Genomic DNA, 18,696 nt, shown 5'->3' with positions numbered 1-18,696 from the left:
TGTTCCTCACTTCCTGACTACGTTGCTGGATGCTTTTTTATCTGAGAGGTTCACTTCGATTGCAGTTGGAAGAGTAAGCTTCAGTTGCCAGGTTGTTCTGCTGGTGTATCTAGTGGTGGCAGACCCCTGTTTTGCAGCTGTGACATTCAGCACACAGAAAAGCCCTGGCTGGGTGGCCCATTTGTCTGCTGAAGAAGAGACAAAAAGCTGTTAGCAGTTTGCTAAATCACTAATCTCACTCTTTCTGTTTTGAAAATGCAGCATGTTGTTTTGCATTAGGAGGGGGCTTGCTGCATTATGATCCCAGTAAGAAAGGCACTCAGACTCTGTAGGATGCCTTTAAAAATGTTATTTATTAGAGCTAATGCTGTAAGAAGAGAATAGCACAGAGAATTGCACTGGGAGCAGTGGAGATTCAAACAAGACTCTGACCCAAGCACAGTCAGACCTCAGATTGTCTCCTTTTGGTCCATCAAGCTATTGTGTGATTTTCCTGCAAGGAAACTACTCTGTTTATCCTTTCTGCAGCCAGACGGAATCTGTATCTCATGAGAACCTCTTGCTGCACTGCTAGGGATAAAGCAAGGTCACACAGGTGGCATTGTCACCAGTACCAAGTGGATGCTGCTCCTGTCTGAGTTGATGGAGTTTATCCTGTGGCCAAGGGTGCAGTCCAGCCCTGGGCCATGCTGGGTGTGCAGGTTCCATTTCTCCTTAGGTGTGAAAGAGTCAGGCACTGCAAGCAGCAGCAGAATGGGAGTCACTTCTTCACAGACTTCCAGGTATTGTAGACACTTTTTGTCAGTGTTTTGGAGAGCTTCTGGTCCTGGCTTGCTACTGAGTCCATTGCTTTGGCTAGTCTGCTGACTGAGGAGGATGCTGTGCTGTGTTCTGGGTACTCATGAGCAGGCATGGCTGTGATGTTTGATGTTCATGCATTTTTCACATGTCTTCCTCTGTGTGTTGTCTCTGCTGGGTTTCAGATGTGCCTGTGTCCTTGTATGTTTAGTTCTGCATGTGTGGCCATGATGCCAGGAGGCCTCACCTGGAATGCTGTGTCCAGGTCTGGTGCCCTCAATGTAGGAAGGACTCATGGAATGAGTCCAGAGGAGGGCCCTGAAAATGGTCAGGGAGTTGGAGCACCTCTGCTATGAGGAAGCCGAGATTGTTCAGCCTGGAGAAGAGAAGGCTCTGGGGAGACCTAATTGCAGCCTTCCAGTACCTGAGAAGGGCTACAAGGATGGAGAGAGCCAGAGAGGAGATTCTGCCACTTTGCTCTTCTCTGGTGAGACCTCACCTGGAGTACTGCATCCAGCTCTGAAGCCCTCATTATAGGAAGGACATGGACTTGATGGAGCAGGTACAGAGGAGGCCACAACAATGATCAGAGGGTTGGAGCAGCTCTGCTATGAGGACAGGCTGAGGGAGCTGGGGATGTTCAGTCTGGAGAGGAGGAGGCTCCTGGGGGGACCTAATAGCAGCCTGCCAGTACCTGAAGGGAGCCTACAGGAAGGATGGAGAGAAGCTGTTTACAAAGGGCTGCAGTGACAGGCTGAGGAGCAATGGGTTCAAGCTTGAGAAGAGCAGATTAAGATTGGATGTCAGGAACAAGTTCTTTACTATGAGGGTGGTGGAGCACTGGAACAGGTTGTCCAGGGAGGTAGTTGAGGCCCCTTGCCTAGAGATATTCAAGGTGAGGCTCGATGGGGCTGTAGGCAGCCTGATCTAGTTGAGGATGTCCCTGCTGACTGCAGAGAGGGTTGGACTGGATGACCATTGGAGGTCCCTTCCAACCCAGACCATTCTAATACTCTATGCTCGGCTGCAGCATCCTTTGGAAGCACAGGGAGGTAGCACAGACTACTTGGTGTTAGCAATGTGTGACAAGTGTCATCAAGCAAAAGCTCTCTGCGTGTATTGCCAGATAGAAGCTTGAAAGTTTAAGGGTGGGTCTGAAGCCTTTATGCGGTGCGCTGCCGCACCTGACCCTTTCTAAACTGCTTCAGCAGGGGGATGCAGCAGAGCCCTTCCCCTTCCCTGTCGTTGTGAAACGCTCCTGGAGATGGTGCTGTGTAACAAACACACAGTTCAAGGGTGCTGGTAGTGCAGCATTGCTGTGTCAGCTCCCAGGGTGTAGGTGCGTTCCCATTAATGTAACATCCACTTTCGAGTTGGCATTGAGCTCTAAAAATCAAATCCCTCCTGAGAGGTAGAAATTGTTTAATTGAACATAGCCTGTGTCTATTACATTAACCACTGAAGCAGGATCAGAGGTGTTCTATTCAGTGGAAGATTATTAACTACTGAAATATTAGACGAGAGGTTTAGCATCCTGGAATGCCTAATTGAAGAAACCCAATTGCAGCAGGGTGTTTGAAATCCCTGGATTGGATTATTGGCAGTTGGTACTAGAGGGAGCCAGTCTGTGGGACTCTAATGAAATACAGTTCCCAGGAGGGCATGTTAGGGTAGAAATTGAAACATGTAGGTGCACAGATGCTGAAATGGAACCATTTTTTGGTGCACATTTCTTTCTGCTTGGCTGCTTTTCTGTTAGAAGAGGCAGGCAAGCAGTGGTGTGAGCAGTGCATGATGCTCTAATAGCCTTCACTCCCACTATGACCATGAGCTTCCAGCAGCTATTGTTGCTTCTACTTGAAAATGCTTCTCTTCCTCTGTGTGGGTGGCAAGGAGCTGTTGGTGTCATGCAAGAGGTGGTCCTAAAGCAGTGATCTGGTCCCTAGAGTAGTGATCTGGTCCCTAGAGCTATAAACTTGGGCTGTTGCCTGTTTTGTAAGTAAAGCCTGGCATTATCCAGGATGTTTCCAAAATACATTAGTGTAGAGACTGGAGGTGGACACTGCATTGCACTGAGAACAGCTGTAGTAATTTTAACTGTTACCCTTTTATACTGATGAAGTTTTTAATCAGGTTGTCCCTCTTTGCAGTGAAACATCAGATATTTTTCAGTCACTCATCCCATATGGTTGGAGTATGACATGAACAAGCACCATGCTAGCCCTCAGAGTGATTTCAGGTCTGACTGGAACATGTTGAGTTAGAAGAGTGTTAGGAACAACAAAACCTTTCAAAATAAATCTATAGATCCTTGACACTGCTGCTTTTGAGTTGGGGAGGCTTTTGTTTGTTCCTTTGGGTTTTAAAAGTAAGTTACTATGTCATGGGTTTAAAAAGGTCTTTTGATGTTGCAGGAACTTGTAATGCTGAGCTAGTACTGGCAGTATGTTAGCAGTGTTGATCTCTGGTGAACCCTGACTATGTGTCCAAGAATGCAGGAGGCAGGATGGGAAGGAAAACTTAGAAAACCCTGGGGTTGTTTGGCCTAGAGAAGAGAATACTCCTGGGGGACCTTAGAGCTGCCTTTCAATATCAGAAGGGATCCTACAGGAAGGCTACAGAGCCTGGTGTCTGGTGGTAGGACAAGGGGGGGATGGTTTGAAGCTGAGGGAGAATAAGGTTAGCCTGGATCTTAGGAAGAAGTTCTTCAGTACAAGGATGGTGAGACTCTGGAATAGGCTACCCAGGGAGGTTGTGGATGTCTCCTCCTTGGGGGGGTGTTCAAGGCAGATCAGGTTGGATGAGGTCTAGTTGAAAGGTGTCCTTGCCCATGGTGGGAAGGTTGGAGTAGGTGATCTCTAATATCCTTTCCAACCTAAGCCATTCTCTGACACTTCTGTTTTCTGCTGGAAGCAGAGGAAGTGAGGCAGTGCCAGACAATTTCCCAGCTACAACTGAAGTGACTGAGACCACTCAGATTCCTCTTCCTACTGTAGTTATTTGTGAGTTCCAGGGTGAAAGGCTAATGTGTTTGCTGTTCTAAAACTTGTCCTTTCTTTTGCTTACATTGCTGCAAGCTAATTCACCACAGCTCAGGATTGTAATTGGCATATTTGGTCCTTTGGCTGGTGGAGACTTATTGCAGAAGTGACAGTAACAGCTTTTAGGGAGAAGGGAGCCAGACGATGCACACAGCTGTCAGAGCCTGGTAGAGCAGAAGCTGCTTTCGCTCTGGAGGCATTGACTTGGCCACCTCTGCGACCAACAGGGGAGTCACCAAGGGCAAGACTAAGACTCTGGTGATGAAAGAGCATAGTAGTACAAACACAGACCTTTTAGTAAAGCAGAGTCATTGGAGGAGAAGAGAATATTGTGAGATATTGGTGAAGCAAAAGTAACTTTTTTGCACCCCAGTGTTATTTATTGTTTCCTTCACAGACTGAGTTCATTATGTGGCTGTTGTGGAGGGGAAAATTAATTATGTGAGCTGCTATTTTTCCAAAATTAATGCTGTTTATTAATTTTTGCTGTTCAGAACTCTGCCACCCCCAACCACTGATTCTAATGTTTTGGTTCTTACACAGTCATGGAAACATTCTGTGGATAATATCTAGATGTAGGAATAGCCAGCAAAATACAGAAGCATTTCATTGAGCTGGAAGAGAAGGTTCCTGTGGTTCTTACACAGTCATGGAAACATTCTGTGGATAATATCTAGATCTAGGAATAGTCAGCAAAATACAGAAACATTTCATTGAGCTGGAAGAGAAGGTTCCTGTGGTTCTTATACAGTCATGGAAACATTCTGTGGATAATATCTAGATCTAGGAATAGCCAGCAAAATACAGAAGCATTTCATTGAGCTGGAAGAGAAGGTTCCTGTGGTTCTTACACAGTCATGGAAACATTCTGTGGATAATATCTAGATCTAGGAATAGCCAGCAAAATACAGAAACATTTCATTGAGCTGGAAGAGAAGGTTCCTGTGGTCGAATGCTGTTTGCCCAATTGATGGACTCAAGGAGCTCTTTCTGCTCATGGCAGAAGGCAGTAGAGAATTACAAAGAGACATTGAAGCATTTACTCACAGATTATTATTACCCACTCGTGGGGCTTAGCTACACTCCAGACAGTGCCCAAATGCTTTCAGGGGACTCTGTCTTGTCGGATGTTGAGGCTTGAACCTTCCCAGCTTCTGGGGAAGAGGCAGACAATCTCTGACCTTGCCTCCTGGCTTCTTCTGGGTGATCTGTGTATATGTCCAGGACTGCTAAGCAGGACCCCCAGGTGCAGAGGCAGATGTGGTGCAGTCTCAGCACAATGTCACGCTGGCCACACAGGCCGGTTGTGTGCAGGCATCCAGGGTCTGCTCCTGGTAACTGGCGGCAGTGGAGTTCACCAGGCAAGCAATAAGGCAGTGTGCAACAGCAACAGGCAACAGCAGAGCACAGCTGAGCACAGCAGAGAGAGCAGGGCAGCAAAGCAGGTTGTTCACCTGTGTATCTCCTTTTATCAATGTGGGATGAGATTAATTGCCCTTTGGACACAGAATGGCCAATCAGGATGGCAGTTAGCCAAACCTTACTGTACTAGGCAAAGCCACAGGCTCACTTTCACCCAGATTTGGGAAGAGCACAGGCTTTGCACTAGGCAGGCACAAGCTAAGTGTGTGTACCTTACACCACAGCACCCTGGGCAGGCCAGACTCAGTGGCTCCAGGTTCTTTTGTGTCCTTTTCCTGTGCTTGTCTCTCTCTGGTGGAGCAGACAAACATGCCTAGGCAAGGCAGGACATGTATAAACCTATTTTGGGTGTCTCAGGCCTACCACAGCAGTGGCAAATGAAGACTGATTCTGTCCCTGCAGTTGTCACATGCAGGCTGTGTATGTAGAGCAGAGTGTATGAAATCAGCATGCAGGGTTTCACTTCTAAGCCCTTGTCCTTGTGACGCCTGGGATCTAACAGCTCTATGGCTTTGAGAAGCAAGGCTCAAAGTTGGGTTGCAGTGGGATGAACTGGCAAAGAAAAGTGACTTGATTTTCTTTGTTGACTACAAAATTAATGAGCTTACTGAGATGCAGAGTTTCTGGCAGAGCAAAATACTGTCATGAGTGTCCTGGAAGAGAAGCAGGGAAAGGGATGTGAAGAACGATTAGTAAAGAGTAGCTTGGATCAACTTGGAAGGTACATAGACTGAAACCAACAACTACCTTAGAGAGGCAACCAACCAATTCTTAATGCCCAATAAGTATATTTTGGTTGGAGTGGTTAGAAGTGAAAAAAATTGAGGGGAGTGGTTACATGCATCATGTTTAGCCATGAAAGCCAAGAAGTTCATCTCCTGTCTCGCTTTTGGTTTGTGCGTCTTCCAGTGTCACCTTTTTGCCCTTTTCAAGAGAAACAGGAGCAGGAAAAGAAAAATCCTACTATGCCTTCTGAGTAATAATAAAAAGGAGACATCTACAAGAACATTTAGGTGAAGAAAAGAGTGTTTGCTAAACAGTGAAACTCTGCCACAACTACAGTGAAGGTGCTGGCGATTTGGTGTCCTCCTAAATTCACTGTGATGTGGCCATAAGTTGTGGTGAACTTGGAACCATAGAACAGTCCAGGCCAGAAGGGACTTCTAGAGATCATCCAGTCCTGACCTCCTGCAGTCAGCAGAGATGTCCCCACCAGGCCAGGTCACCCAGGGCCCCGTCAAGCCTCACCTTGAATGTCTCCAGGCAAGGGGCCTCAACCACCTCTCTGGGCACCCTGTTGCAGTGCTTCACCACCCTCATAGTAAAGAACTTGTTCCTAGCATCCAGTCTAAATCTGCTCTTCTCAAGCTTGAACCCATTGCTCCTCAGCCTGTCACTGCAGCCTTTGTAAACAGCTTCTCTCCATCCTTCCTGTAGGTTCCCTTCAGGTACTGGCAGGCTTCTAGTAGGTCCCCCCAGAGCCTCCTCCTCTCCAGACTGAACACTTCCAGCTCCCTCAGCCTGTCCTCATAGCAGAGCTACTCCAACCCTCTGGTCATTTTTCCCCTGTGAGGATGACAGAGCACTAGAGCAGGCTGCCCAGGGGAGTTGTGCAGGCTCCTTCTCTGCAGATATTCAAGACCTGCCTAGATGTGTTGCTGTGTGATCTGTTCTGGGTGGCCCTGCTCTGGCAGGGGGGTTGGACTGGCTGAGCTTTGGAGGTCCCTTCCAGCCGCTGCCATTCTGTGATCCTGTGATGCTATGAAATATTATATATATATATATGCTTGTGAATTTTGCTTTGCTGTAAATAGAGCTTTATCTTAATTCCAAGCTGTCTGAGCCAGTCTGGTAAATTCCAATGGTGTGTGTAAGTTCCTAACCCACCAGACAAGGTTAGCAGTCCGTTGGGTGCCGTTTCCTTACGGATACCCAGCGTGTCCTTGTGGAATTGCCTGGAGCGGTGCTGGCCCTGCCAGCGATCGTTTGTATCCAGTGGCAGGCTCATGATTTATAGGCCTGTTGAAGTCAAGGCCATGCTTGCTCCCAGCACAGCCATTTGTTTTACCTCATTTATTTATTTATTTGTGGGTTGGGGTTTTTTTTTTTTGGGAGAGGCAGATGAAAACTATTGCAAATGAGAACTGTTTTCTCGCTGACGAGACCTGGGGAACAATTCAGCATCACAACAGCAATGTGGATCCAAAGAAGGATCATGTTTTTGTGTCTCTAACATTCTGCCCTGACATTTAGAGAGCATTTTTTTGCACAGCAGCTCTCACTGAGGTGTTCCAAAAGGAGACTGGATTGAGGCACTTAGTGCCATGGTCTGGTTGATTGGATAGGGCTGGGTGCTAGGTTGGACTGAATGAGCTTGGAGGTCTCTTCCAACCTGCTTGATTCTATGATTTAGTTGATTAGATAATATTGGATAATAGGTTGGAACACAAACCCTATGAGGAGAGGCTGAGGGAGCTGGGGTTGTTTAGCCTGGAGAAGAGGAGGCTCAGGGGTGACCTCATTGCTGTCTACAGCTACCTGAAGGGACATTGTAGCCAGGTGGGGGATGGCCTCTTCTGCCAGGCAAGCAGCAACAGAACAAGGGGACACAGTCTCAAGTTGTGCCAGGGGAAGTATAGGCTGGATGTTAGGAGGAAGTTGTTGGCAGAGAGAGTGACTGGTGTTGGAATGGGCTGCCCAGGGAGGTGGTGGAGTCACTGTCCCTGGAGGTGTTCAAGAAAAGCCTGGATGAGGCACTTAGTGCCATGGTCTGGTTGACTGGATAGGGCTGGGTGCTAGGTTGGACTGGATGATCTTGGAGGTCTCTTCCAACCTGCTTGATTCTATGATTTAGTTGATCAGATAATGTTGGGTAATAGGTTGGACTTGTTCTCCAATGTGTTTTCCAACCTGATTGATTCTGTAATACTCTGTACATCTCATTGGGTGTACTACAAGCATGTGGAACTCTTTCCTGCACTAACAAAAAGTGCATCTCTTCTTTTTCCATTCATGTGGGTATGGTTCAGGGTACAACTGTGGCCTGTGCCCTGTTCTCTTGGCTAAAAATATGAAACCTCCTTCCTTTTGCAGAGAAGCTGGCATTGAGCTTGTTGGTTATATTCTAGAGCAAAAAGGGAGAGTTAATGGAGCCAATATGGGTCACTGTATGCATGTGGTTGTGGCTGCTGTGCTGGCATCTTGATCTGACTTTGCCTTTTAGCTACAGTGCAAGTTTCTGTGTAGGCTCTGTCAGATCTAATATTGCCTCCAAGGACAGCTGAATTTATTATGCTACTTGTACCTCTCTCCTCACCCCTACCTGTGGTCATGTCAAGGGTTAGGGCTGGGCTGGCCACAAGATGTATGACAGAGGCTCTCTATGAACTCCTCTCCCTTCCCAAAGGGGAAGAGAAAGAGAATAAAGGAGAGTGACTTAGGGACTGCTAAAGAAAATTAAACCAGCTTGAAGGAAAGGAATAGCAATAAGATGAAATACATATCAATATATACAAAATAAGCTTTGGATCCACATGGCCCCTCCCCACCATGGCAACAAAGTCACTGTCACCATTGGTGCTGTGGACAGGCACTGGAGAAGTCCAAGACTGGACTCAAGGGCAGATGAGAGCTGCATTCTGGAAATGAAGTCGAGAACACATGGATCAGGATCAGAGGCAAAAGGGATGGAGTCCTTAAATGCTGGCTGTTGAAGAAGAGAACTTAACCCTCATGATCCCTCAGCTTTGTACTGGATGTGATGTCCGTGGGATGGAATCCCACATGAGTCTGTTTGGGGTCACCAGACCTGTCTGCTCTTCCCCAAAGGTGCAACCTCTTTCTTTCTTCAACCCTACCATGGTATACAAGATTTAATAGGATTTAAGAGTGCCCTTGGTCAGCACAGGAGCAAGTACAAGCAAGAATGGAGCAAAGCTGGAGGTGGGGAGAGTCAGGCTGGCTGTGAGGAGGAAGTTGTTGAGCAGGAGAGTGGTGAGAGGCTGGAATGGGTTGCCCAGGGAGGTGGTTGAGGCCCCATGGCTGGAGGTGTTTGAGGCCAGGCTGGCTGAGGCTGTGTGCAGCCTGCTCCAGGGTAGGGTGTCCCTGGGCATGGCAGAGGGGTTGGAACTGTCTGCTCCTTGTGGCCCTTTCCAACCCTGACTGAGTCTATAATTCTATACATCTTCAGTTTGAAGTCTGGTCATGTTCCCACTCTGCTGAATGCTGTGTAAGTAAGTTGTTGTTTGGGCTTTTATTTTAAGGAGGCAGCTCCTGTCTCAGAAAGACATGTTAGGGGTTGGAAGGTACCTTGAAAGATCATCCAGTCCAACCCCCTGCCAGGATCACCCGGGGCATGTCACACATGATGACATCCAGGTGAGAGTTTTGCATGCTTCCAGTAGAGGAAGACTCAGCAGCCTCTCTAGGCAGCCTGCTCCAGGGCTCTGTCACCCTCACTGTAAAGAACTTTCTCCTCATGTTCCCGTGGAGCATCCTGTGCTCCAGCTTGCACCCATTGCCCTTTGTCCTATCATTGGATATCCCTGAGCAGAGCCTAGCTCCAGCCTCCTGACACTGCCCTTCACATCTTTATAAGCATGACTGAGGTCACCCCTCAGGCTCCTCTTCTCCAAGCTACAGAGCCCCAGCTCCCTCAGCCTGTCCTCATAAGGCAGATGTTCCACTCCCTCATGTGAAATGAAGACACCAGATCACAGTTGCCTAACTCACCTGAGAGAGGGTCAAACAGACACATGCACAGCTGTCAGTGTTCTGTCTCTTCTTTACCTATCTGCTGCTTCTTTCCTGACCTTGTTTTCAGTTCAGTCTAGAACTTCCACGTTTAGCTGCACTGCATTTGCTGACCTTTTGCCCTAGCTTTTTCTGCTGTGAAGTATTCTAAGCCATCTCCAAGTCCAAATACATTACATCTGTTAGTCTGTCCCATCAGTTCTTATTGCCACTTTTTCACAGAAGCTAATCAGATTTGTTCAGCATGACCTACTAGCTCATGATGTGCCGTTGTACCTTCTCCTCCTGCATGTGTCCCTTTATCATTTATGTCACTTATGCCCTTGTTGTAATGACTGCATCCAACACACAAACCCATTTTCCTTCAGTATTAGTCACCTTTGCTTCCCTTCTGTTTTCTCTACTGCTGCTAATGCTTTTTCCCTCTGCTTCACTAATTTTCATCTTTACCACTGCTCCATCTGTGTTCCTTATTCCGTTCCAAATCCAGCATGCATTAAGTGAATAGGATGTGAGTTGGTCTTGAATATGTTGAGCCTTCTATATGTTTTTTAAAGCAGAGGCAATTCAATCCCTGTGTATGACACATGTCTGATCCATCTAGACACTTTAAATGTCCTGAGAGTCAATGGTCATAAGCAAATCCAAAGTTTGCCAGATAATATTGTGCTGGTTTGGGGCTAATTGCCACAAATCTAAATATGGATATTTCCTAATAGGACTTTGTTCTTCTTAGTGAGGTTAACAGATCCCATATTTATTGATTTGATAGAGTTTCCTAGTACACAGCATTCAAGTGAATGTTGAGATTTCAGTACAAGTCATTTCACCAAAGGCATTTTGAGGGTCCTTTTCTTCTATATTTGCACTTGGCTGCAAATCAGTTCCTTGAACTGACACAGTTCAAGATCTGCTGTTGTTCTTGGACCATAAATGTTGATAGTGGGATAGCAGTAACAGGAGTCTCATGACCTGTTCAGAGCCATCATATGGAGACCTGTTCCTTACAAACTCACCATCTGTCTTCTGATGCTTCAATCTGCCAAGCTGAAGTTTTGGGACATGGTTGTTTCCCTTGGCATTAATATTAGAAACCAGCTATCAACCAGTTATCAAAGCAGGTAATTGCACAGGGAAGTCTTTTATTTCCCATGAACAGAAAAATATTTTTCTTAGTTCAGAAATACTGCTGAGAAGGAAGTCACAGAATGCCAGGGGATGGAAGGCACCTCCAAATCACACCCAGTCCAACCCCCCTGCTAGAGCAGCAGCACCCAGAGCACAGGAGCAATACAGGTGGGTTATGAATATCTCCAGAGAGGGAGACTCCACAACCCCCTTGGGCAGCCTGTTCCAGTGTTCTGTCACCCTCACAGGGAAAAAAATTCCTTCTCATGTTTACATGAAACTTCCTGTGCCCAAAATGTCTGTCACAGCACAGGCTGAACCACCTCTACTCTGAAAGACAGCTGAAGTCATGTATTGATTTGTTGCTTTTTGATGTCGATTTGTTGGAGGGTAGCAGAGCCCTGCAGAGGGACCTGGCCAGGCTGGATGGGTGGGCAGAGGCCAATGGGATGAGACTGAACAAGGCCAAGTGCAGAGTTCTACACTTTGGCCACAACAACCCCAAGCAGCACTAGAGGCTGGGGCCAGAGTGGCTGAGAGCAGCCAGGCAGAGAGGGAGCTGGGGGTGCTGGGAGCTGAAGGAGCTGCAGAGGAGGCAGCAGTGCCCAGGTGGGCAGCAGAGGCAATGGCATCCTGGGCTGGCTCAGGAGCAGTGTGGGCAGCAGGACAAGGGAGGTTCTTGTGCCCCTGTGTTCAGCACTGCTCAGGCCACCCCTTGAGTGCTGTGTGCAGTTCTGGGCTCCTCCATTGCAGAGAGATGTTGAGGTGCTGGGAGGTGTTTGGAGAAGGGCAGCAAGGCTGGGGAGGGGCCTGGAGCACAGCCCTGTGAGGAGAGGCTGAGGGAGCTGGGGGTGTGCAGCCTGCAGCAGAGGAGGCTCAGGGCAGAGCTCATAGTTAGCTGAGCACTCTACATGACCAATAGTTATATGATTGTACTGGCACTGTGTAAAGGAGACTGAAACATTCTAAATAGACCTTTGCATGGAGTGTGTTTAGCATCCACAAGCAGACAGCATTTTTTTCTCTGTTTTGCCTTGTGATGCTTGAGTACATGGGAAACATTTTGGTTTGGGGTTAGAAATGGCTAAGCAGGTTTGTTTCCTTCTGGGAGTTCCTTTCATTCATGGAGAGAAATGCACAGGGAGCCTGTTTCTCTGCAGTTGTTTTGGCCAAGCCCTGGCTGTTTATCTTACTCTTGCATCATTTTCTGTCTACTCAGTTAATTCTTATTCATGGAATGCTATTATCTGAGAGAAGTAGCCATAATCATGGCTGTTATAAAGGAAATCCTCATAATTTCTTTCATTGCCTGCACCAGTATTTGCTAGGCAAAATAAGAGAGGCAACGGAGTGCTAAATGTAGATGTGATTTGACAGCAATTGCCTATTCCTTTGTACCATCAATTGTGATGCTTTGCTGCTCATTTATATCAGTTTGGTTTGTGAGAGCATGTGTTTAACAGAAAATTAGTCATCCTTTACTTTCAGAGCTCATTTGTAGCTTATTTGCCAACAACTACTCTTGCCAGGGTGGATTACAGAGAGATGTGAAACCCAGGATACTTCCCCTTCTGTGGGGATCTGGGCTCCTCAATTCAAGAGAGATGCTGAGGTGCTGGAACGTGTCCAGAGAAGGGTGAAGGAACTGGTGAGGGACCTGGAGCACAGCCCTGTGAGGAGAGGCTGAGGGAGCTGGGGGTGTGCAGCCTGCAGAAGAGGAGGCTTAAGGCAGAGCTCGTTGCTCTCTACAGCTGTCTGAAGGGAGGTTGTAGACAGATGGGGTTGGGCTCTTTTGCCAGGCAAGCAGCAAGAGAACAAGGGGACACAGTCTCAAGTTGTGCCAGGGGAGGTCTAGGCTGAATGTTAGGAGGCAGTTGTTGGCAGAGAGAGTGATTGGCATTGGAATGGGCTGCCCAGGGAGGTGGTGGAGTGGCTGTGCCTGCAAGTGTTGAAGCCAAGCCTGGCTGGGGCACTCAGTGCCATGGTCTGGTTGACTGGCTAGGGCTGGATGATAGATTGGACTGGATGAGCTTGGAGGTCTCTTCCAACCTGCTTGATTCTATGATTCTATGATGGTTTGAAAATGTCCCTAGAATGTATGGAAACAACCTGGGGTAGTCTTCAGAACCTGTCAAATCAAAGCTTGTACCACAGAGCTCATCTGAGAACTTCATAGATGCCACACTGATTGCTCTGCCTTTCTGGGTTTGTTGCCTCAACCACCTCCCTGGACAACCCATTCCAGCCTCTCATCACTTTCATGCTGAACAACTTCCTCCTCATGTCCAGCCTGACTCTCCCCATCTCCAGCTTCACTCCATTCCCCCTAGTCCTGTCACTACCTGATAGCCTAAAAAGTCCCTCCCCAGCCTTTCTGTAGGCCCCCTTCAGACACTGGGTGCCACAAGAAGGTCATCTCAGAGCCTCCTCTTCTCCAGACTGAGCAGCCCCAACTCTTCCAGCCAGATGCTTTCATTCCCTAGTTTAGGTAAACACCCTTTCCTCCACCTTGCCATTTATCTGCCCTTCCCCAAAGAGAAATGAGCTCTGAGCATCATTCTGTCCCTCTGCAAGTGGAGAGAAAGATGAAACCCTTATTTCTCAACATCCATTGTTGCTCCTATTCAAACAATCGATTCTGTTTTGGGCTTGCATCTTTCATTTTGCCCTTTTGCTTTCTGTTCAGTTTGGTTTGGTGTTTGGTTTGTTGTTGTTGCATGGGTTTGGTTTGGCTCGGTTGGGCTTGGTTTGTTTGTTGTCTACTCTCTTAATGTTTCTGTCCTACAGATATTAGGAGAGAAGAGAGAAAAGATGAAAATGGGTAAGGTTCAGTTGTCTGGAATGTGCACTGGTAGAGACTGTAGGTTGGAACAGTTCAGACTTTGAATCAAGTAGAATAAATACAGATTTTGAGAGTGCAGTTATAAATCTAGAAGGCTAAGTTGAGTTGTTTGTTTATTATCCTCTCAGTCTAGGACAAGCAGCGCTGCAAGAAAAGCCCAATTGAAGTTGACAGATCAGAGGAGGTGATGGGAAATGGTTTAGAGGAGGTTCCTTTGGCCATGGATTCTATAGGAATATGTGCAGGACTGGGGAGCTAACTGCAAAAGATTTTGCCTCAAAAACATGTCTAATTTCATTTTTAAAACCCTTCCAGTGGAGGTGAAACCATCTTGTATCTGTGTATTATTTAACCCCAGGAGGGTTTCATAATGGACATCAAAATAGATGAGTTTTGACAGACACTTCCTGAAGTCTGCAGTAGCCTTCACACTCAGGGACCCAGTGACCATCACGACTGCAGTGAGGTTCATGTATTTCTCTTCAGGTGTCTGGCTAGTGTTAAGATTGGATCATTCTGCAAACTTCTTGTGCTCAAATCAAAACAAAACTAATCAATCCTCTCTCTTTTTCATTTATCAGTTTAAATGTTGACTACTTTCACATTAGTCACAGTTATAATATCAGACAGGGAAAGAGATCATTTAGAAGCTGCACCTTGCAGCCCAGGATCCACTGGACAGATTAGATAAGCTGAGAGTGTGTTTTGTATCTGCCTACTTGTCAGCTTCAAACTGATTTCATGCTGGAAGTTGTGCAAATAATAAGTCCTTTAAGACTTCTTTCTCAGACCCCTGGCTCTGCTTTTTTCTCTCCTTCAGATGCTTATTCTATTTCTCCTCACCTTTTCATAACTATTATAGGCATGTTAATATTCCTCTGGTATTGGATGCTGTGGCATAGGGATTGAATCATAGAATGGCTTAGGTTGGAAGGGACCACAAAGCTCAGCCTGTTCCATCCCCCCACCATAGGCAGGGACACCTCCCACTAGAACAGGTCACTCAAGGTCTCATCCATCCTGGTTCTGAGCACCTCAAGGGAGGTTGTGGAGCACAGAAGCACAGAATGGGATTTGATCACATTCTGTGCTTCTGTGCTCCACAACCTCCCTGGGCAGCCTGTGCCAGTGTCTCACCACCCTCACTGGAAAGAACTTCCTAACATCCAGTTTCAATCTCCCCTCTGCCAGTTCAAACCCATTCCTTCTCGTCCTGTCATTACAAGACTTTGTCAGTAGTCCCTCCCCAGCCCTCCTGGAGTCCATTTCAGATACAGATTGGATCTTTTTCATCATCTTTTTTTCATCACATCTGACTAAAGAGGTTGAACTTTTTGCAAGGGTGGTGCCTGATTTTGGACTCCAGGTTTTTAGATCACAGAAACACAGTCAGGGGCTGGAATGGACTTCAAAAGCTCATCCAGTCCAACCCCTCTGCCAGAGCAGGATCACCTAGAGCAGGTCTCACAGGAACACATCCAGGTGGGTTTGGATAGTCTCCTGTGAAGGAAACTCCACAAGGCAGCCTGTCCAGGGCTCTGTCACCCTCACAGTGAAAATGTTTTCCCTTATGTTTACATGGAACCTCCTTTGCTCCAGCTCGCACCCATTGCCCCTTGTCCTGTCATTGGGCATCGCTGCGCAGAGCCTGGCTCCATCCTCCTGACCCTGCATGTTCATGATCAGCTGCATGTTCTCCTTCCTTTTACAATTTAGTCACTCTCTTATATCTGCTTCCTTCCTTTGTTTTCCTTCAAGAATTGAACATCAGTAACTTATCTTTTCCTCATAGCTGCCATTTCTGTTTCCAAGGAACTTCAGCTCCCTGTCCGTGAAGTGATAAATGAAAAACTTTGCAATTTCTTTACCATTCTGGAAGTGTTTCTGGATTGCTGTAATGTTTAAGACCTCATTTGTTTAAAACTCATGTCAGGTACCTGGGGATTTTAGTATTCCAGACTGCCTGGCAATCAGCATGACATTGCCAAGCCAAGGTCTGCGTCCCACTGCCATTGCAAACAATGAAGTTGCTGTGATTCTTTTTTGCTGGTCATTACAGTAGCTCTTGTTAATACTGTGATGGCAAATCAGCTTTCTGCTTCAGTGTCAGTTAGAGACTACTTCAGGGGAGGACACTGTTTTTATAGGGATGTTAAAGACAGACTTTCTTGTCCTTGTTTTGTTTGAGTTCTCTCTCCTGTAATAGCTAAAGTTTAGGAAGAAGTTCTTCACCGTGAGGGTTGGTGAGACACTGGAGCAGGTTGCCCAGGGAGGTGGAAGTCTCATCCCTGGAAGTCTTTAAGACCAGGCCAGATAGGACTCTGAGCAACCTGATCTAGTGTGAGTTGGCTCTGCCCATGGCAGGGAGGTTGGAACTGGATGATCCTTGAGGTCCCTTCCAACCCTGTCGATTCTGTGATTCAGAATGCAACAAAAATCCATTTTACAGTGGGGAGTTCTGAACTGTGAGAAGAATCTCCCTTCCTAACTTTTACACCAGTTAGTATGATATTAACTTTCCTAAGATACACACCTAGTTCATATCATATACCATGGCCACTCCAGAGTATCATAGCATATATCTAGTTGGAAAAGACCTCAAAGATCATCCAGCCCAGCCCTCAACCCAGCACAGTCAACACTAAAACATGTTCCTAAGTGCCAAGTCCACACAGTGCTTGAACACTCCCAGGGATGGTGATTCCAGCACTGCCCTGGGCAGACCATTCCAATGCTTGAGAACCTTTCCAGTGAAGAAATATTTCCTAACATCCAACCTGAGCCTCCCCTGGGGCAGCTTGAAACCATTTCCTTTGGTTCTGTCACTTGCCTCAAGAAGAAGCTGTCCCCTTCTTGCTCCAACCTCCCTCAGGTAGTTGTAGAGAGCAAACTAAAGAATTCCAGCTCTGGATTCGATGATATCAACTCTTTTTTCCTTTTATCCTTCTTTTCTGGTATGATTTTCTCCACCACATTTTCTGCCCTTCCTTTCCCTCTGCCTTTATCTTTCATTCTTTGTAAGAGCAGGACTTTGCTGAGAAGCTGCTGGATTCTGCAGCTGAGAAGGACAATGCAAGCTGAATTCCAAGTGCACTGCTGACAGGAGCTCTGAATAAATTCATCGCATCATGGAATCAGTCAGGGTTGGAAGGGACCACAAGGAGCAGCCAGTCCCAACCCCCCTGCCATGCCCAGGGACACCCTACCCTAGAGCAGGCTGCACACAGCCTCAGCCAGCCTGGCCTCAAACACCTCCAGCCATGGGGCCTCAACCCCCTCCCTGGGCAACCCATTCCAGCCTCTCACCACTCTCCTGCTCAACAACTTCCTCCTCACCTCCAGGCTGACCCTCCCCACCTCCAGCTTTGCTCCATTTCCCCCCAGTCTTGGCACTCCCTGAGAGCCTAAAATGTCCCTTCCCAGCTTTTTTGTAGCCCCCTTCAGATCCTGGAAGGCCACAAGAAGGTCCCCTGGGAGCCTCCTCTGCTCCAGCCTGCACAGCCCCAACTCTTTCAGTCTGTGCTCACAGCAGAGCTGCTGCAGCCTCTGAACATCCTCCTGACCCTGCTCTGGACACTCTCCAGCATCTCCACATCCCTCTTGTAATGGGGCTCCAGAACTGGATGCAGTACTCCAGGTGGGGTCTCAGCAGAGTGCAGTAGATGGGGAGAATCCCCTCCCTGGCCCTGCTGGCCACACTTCTGCTGCTGCAGCCCAGGCTCTGCTTGGCTTTCTGGGCTGCAAGTGCACACTGCTGGCTCGTGGTGAGCTTCTCATCCAGCATCACCCACAAGTCCCTCTCCTCAGGGCTGCCCTCCAGCCACTCACTGCCCAGCCTGGTTTCGTGCTTGGCACTCAATTCCCAAACACATTACCTATTGCTCTGTCTACTGCATTTTGATGCCCTCTGCATGTCAGGTTTCTGGGAACACTTTCTGATGGGCACCCAAACAATCAGCAAATGGTACCTGAACTGCCCAGCCAGCTGTGGAAAGTCAGTCACTTGTCCTTCCTTCTCCAGAATCTGGAGAAAACTTAGTATATAAGCCTGGAATTATCCTCTTGAAGACGACTGCAGCTCTGCAGGCAGCACCTTCCAGTTCAGTGACAGCTTTCCTTTTTTCCTTTCCCTTCAGAGCTAACACATGATTAGCTTCATGTGACGGAGCCCACTTAATATGCAGTGGAGAAAGAGAACTACAAAGAATAGAAGATAAGGTGAGAATGTTGAATATTTCATTTTCATGGTCTGGAAATGTGTTTTTTTTTTTCCAGTGGTTCAGTCCCTCACTTTAGCTTTAAATTGTAACTCCTATTTAGACAGCAAAGACTTAAAAGAATATAGCAAATGATACTCACTCTGTGAAATTTCCAGACAGAGGAGGAAAAACACAACATTTTTTAAGCCCCTGTGAGAACTGAGATTTGGCAAAGGTTCTTAGGGATGTTTATTTGTGGGTGGTTGTTTATTTATTATTAGGTTTTTTTTGGGGTTTCTTCTTTTTGCTCCTATCAGAGAATGATTTACTGCAGACCTTTTGTTATGGCTTTCTTAAATTTGCTTCTCTGTTTGTTGTTCCACAGAGCAAACTTTGAAAGGTTAAGTAACTGACTTCAGTATTGTCAGAGAATCAGCTTGTAACTTGGTCTGAAATCATAGAATCACCTGGGTTGGAAGGGATCTCTAAAGGTCATCCAGTCCAACCCAAGGAC

At 47.0% G+C, this 18,696-nt stretch overlaps 1 long non-coding RNA gene across 1 annotated transcript in view; it reads left to right on the top strand.

Annotated features, from left to right (window-relative positions):
- The window catches only part of LOC135190837 (uncharacterized), a 66,294-nt gene extending 48,093 nt beyond the window's left edge, over positions 1-18,201 (top strand). The window contains exon 3 of the long non-coding RNA XR_010308649.1: positions 18,120-18,201. This is a non-coding gene — a long non-coding RNA (uncharacterized LOC135190837). The remainder of the gene's footprint in view (positions 1-18,119) is intronic.
- Positions 18,202-18,696: the final 495 nt, after the last annotated feature.

Source organism: Pogoniulus pusillus, chromosome 37 (genome assembly GCF_015220805.1).
Source record: "Pogoniulus pusillus isolate bPogPus1 chromosome 37, bPogPus1.pri, whole genome shotgun sequence".
NCBI lineage: Eukaryota > Metazoa > Chordata > Aves > Piciformes > Lybiidae > Pogoniulus > Pogoniulus pusillus.
Note: the sequence above shows the minus strand (reverse complement) of the source record. Positions and strands in the feature narration are given on the sequence as shown.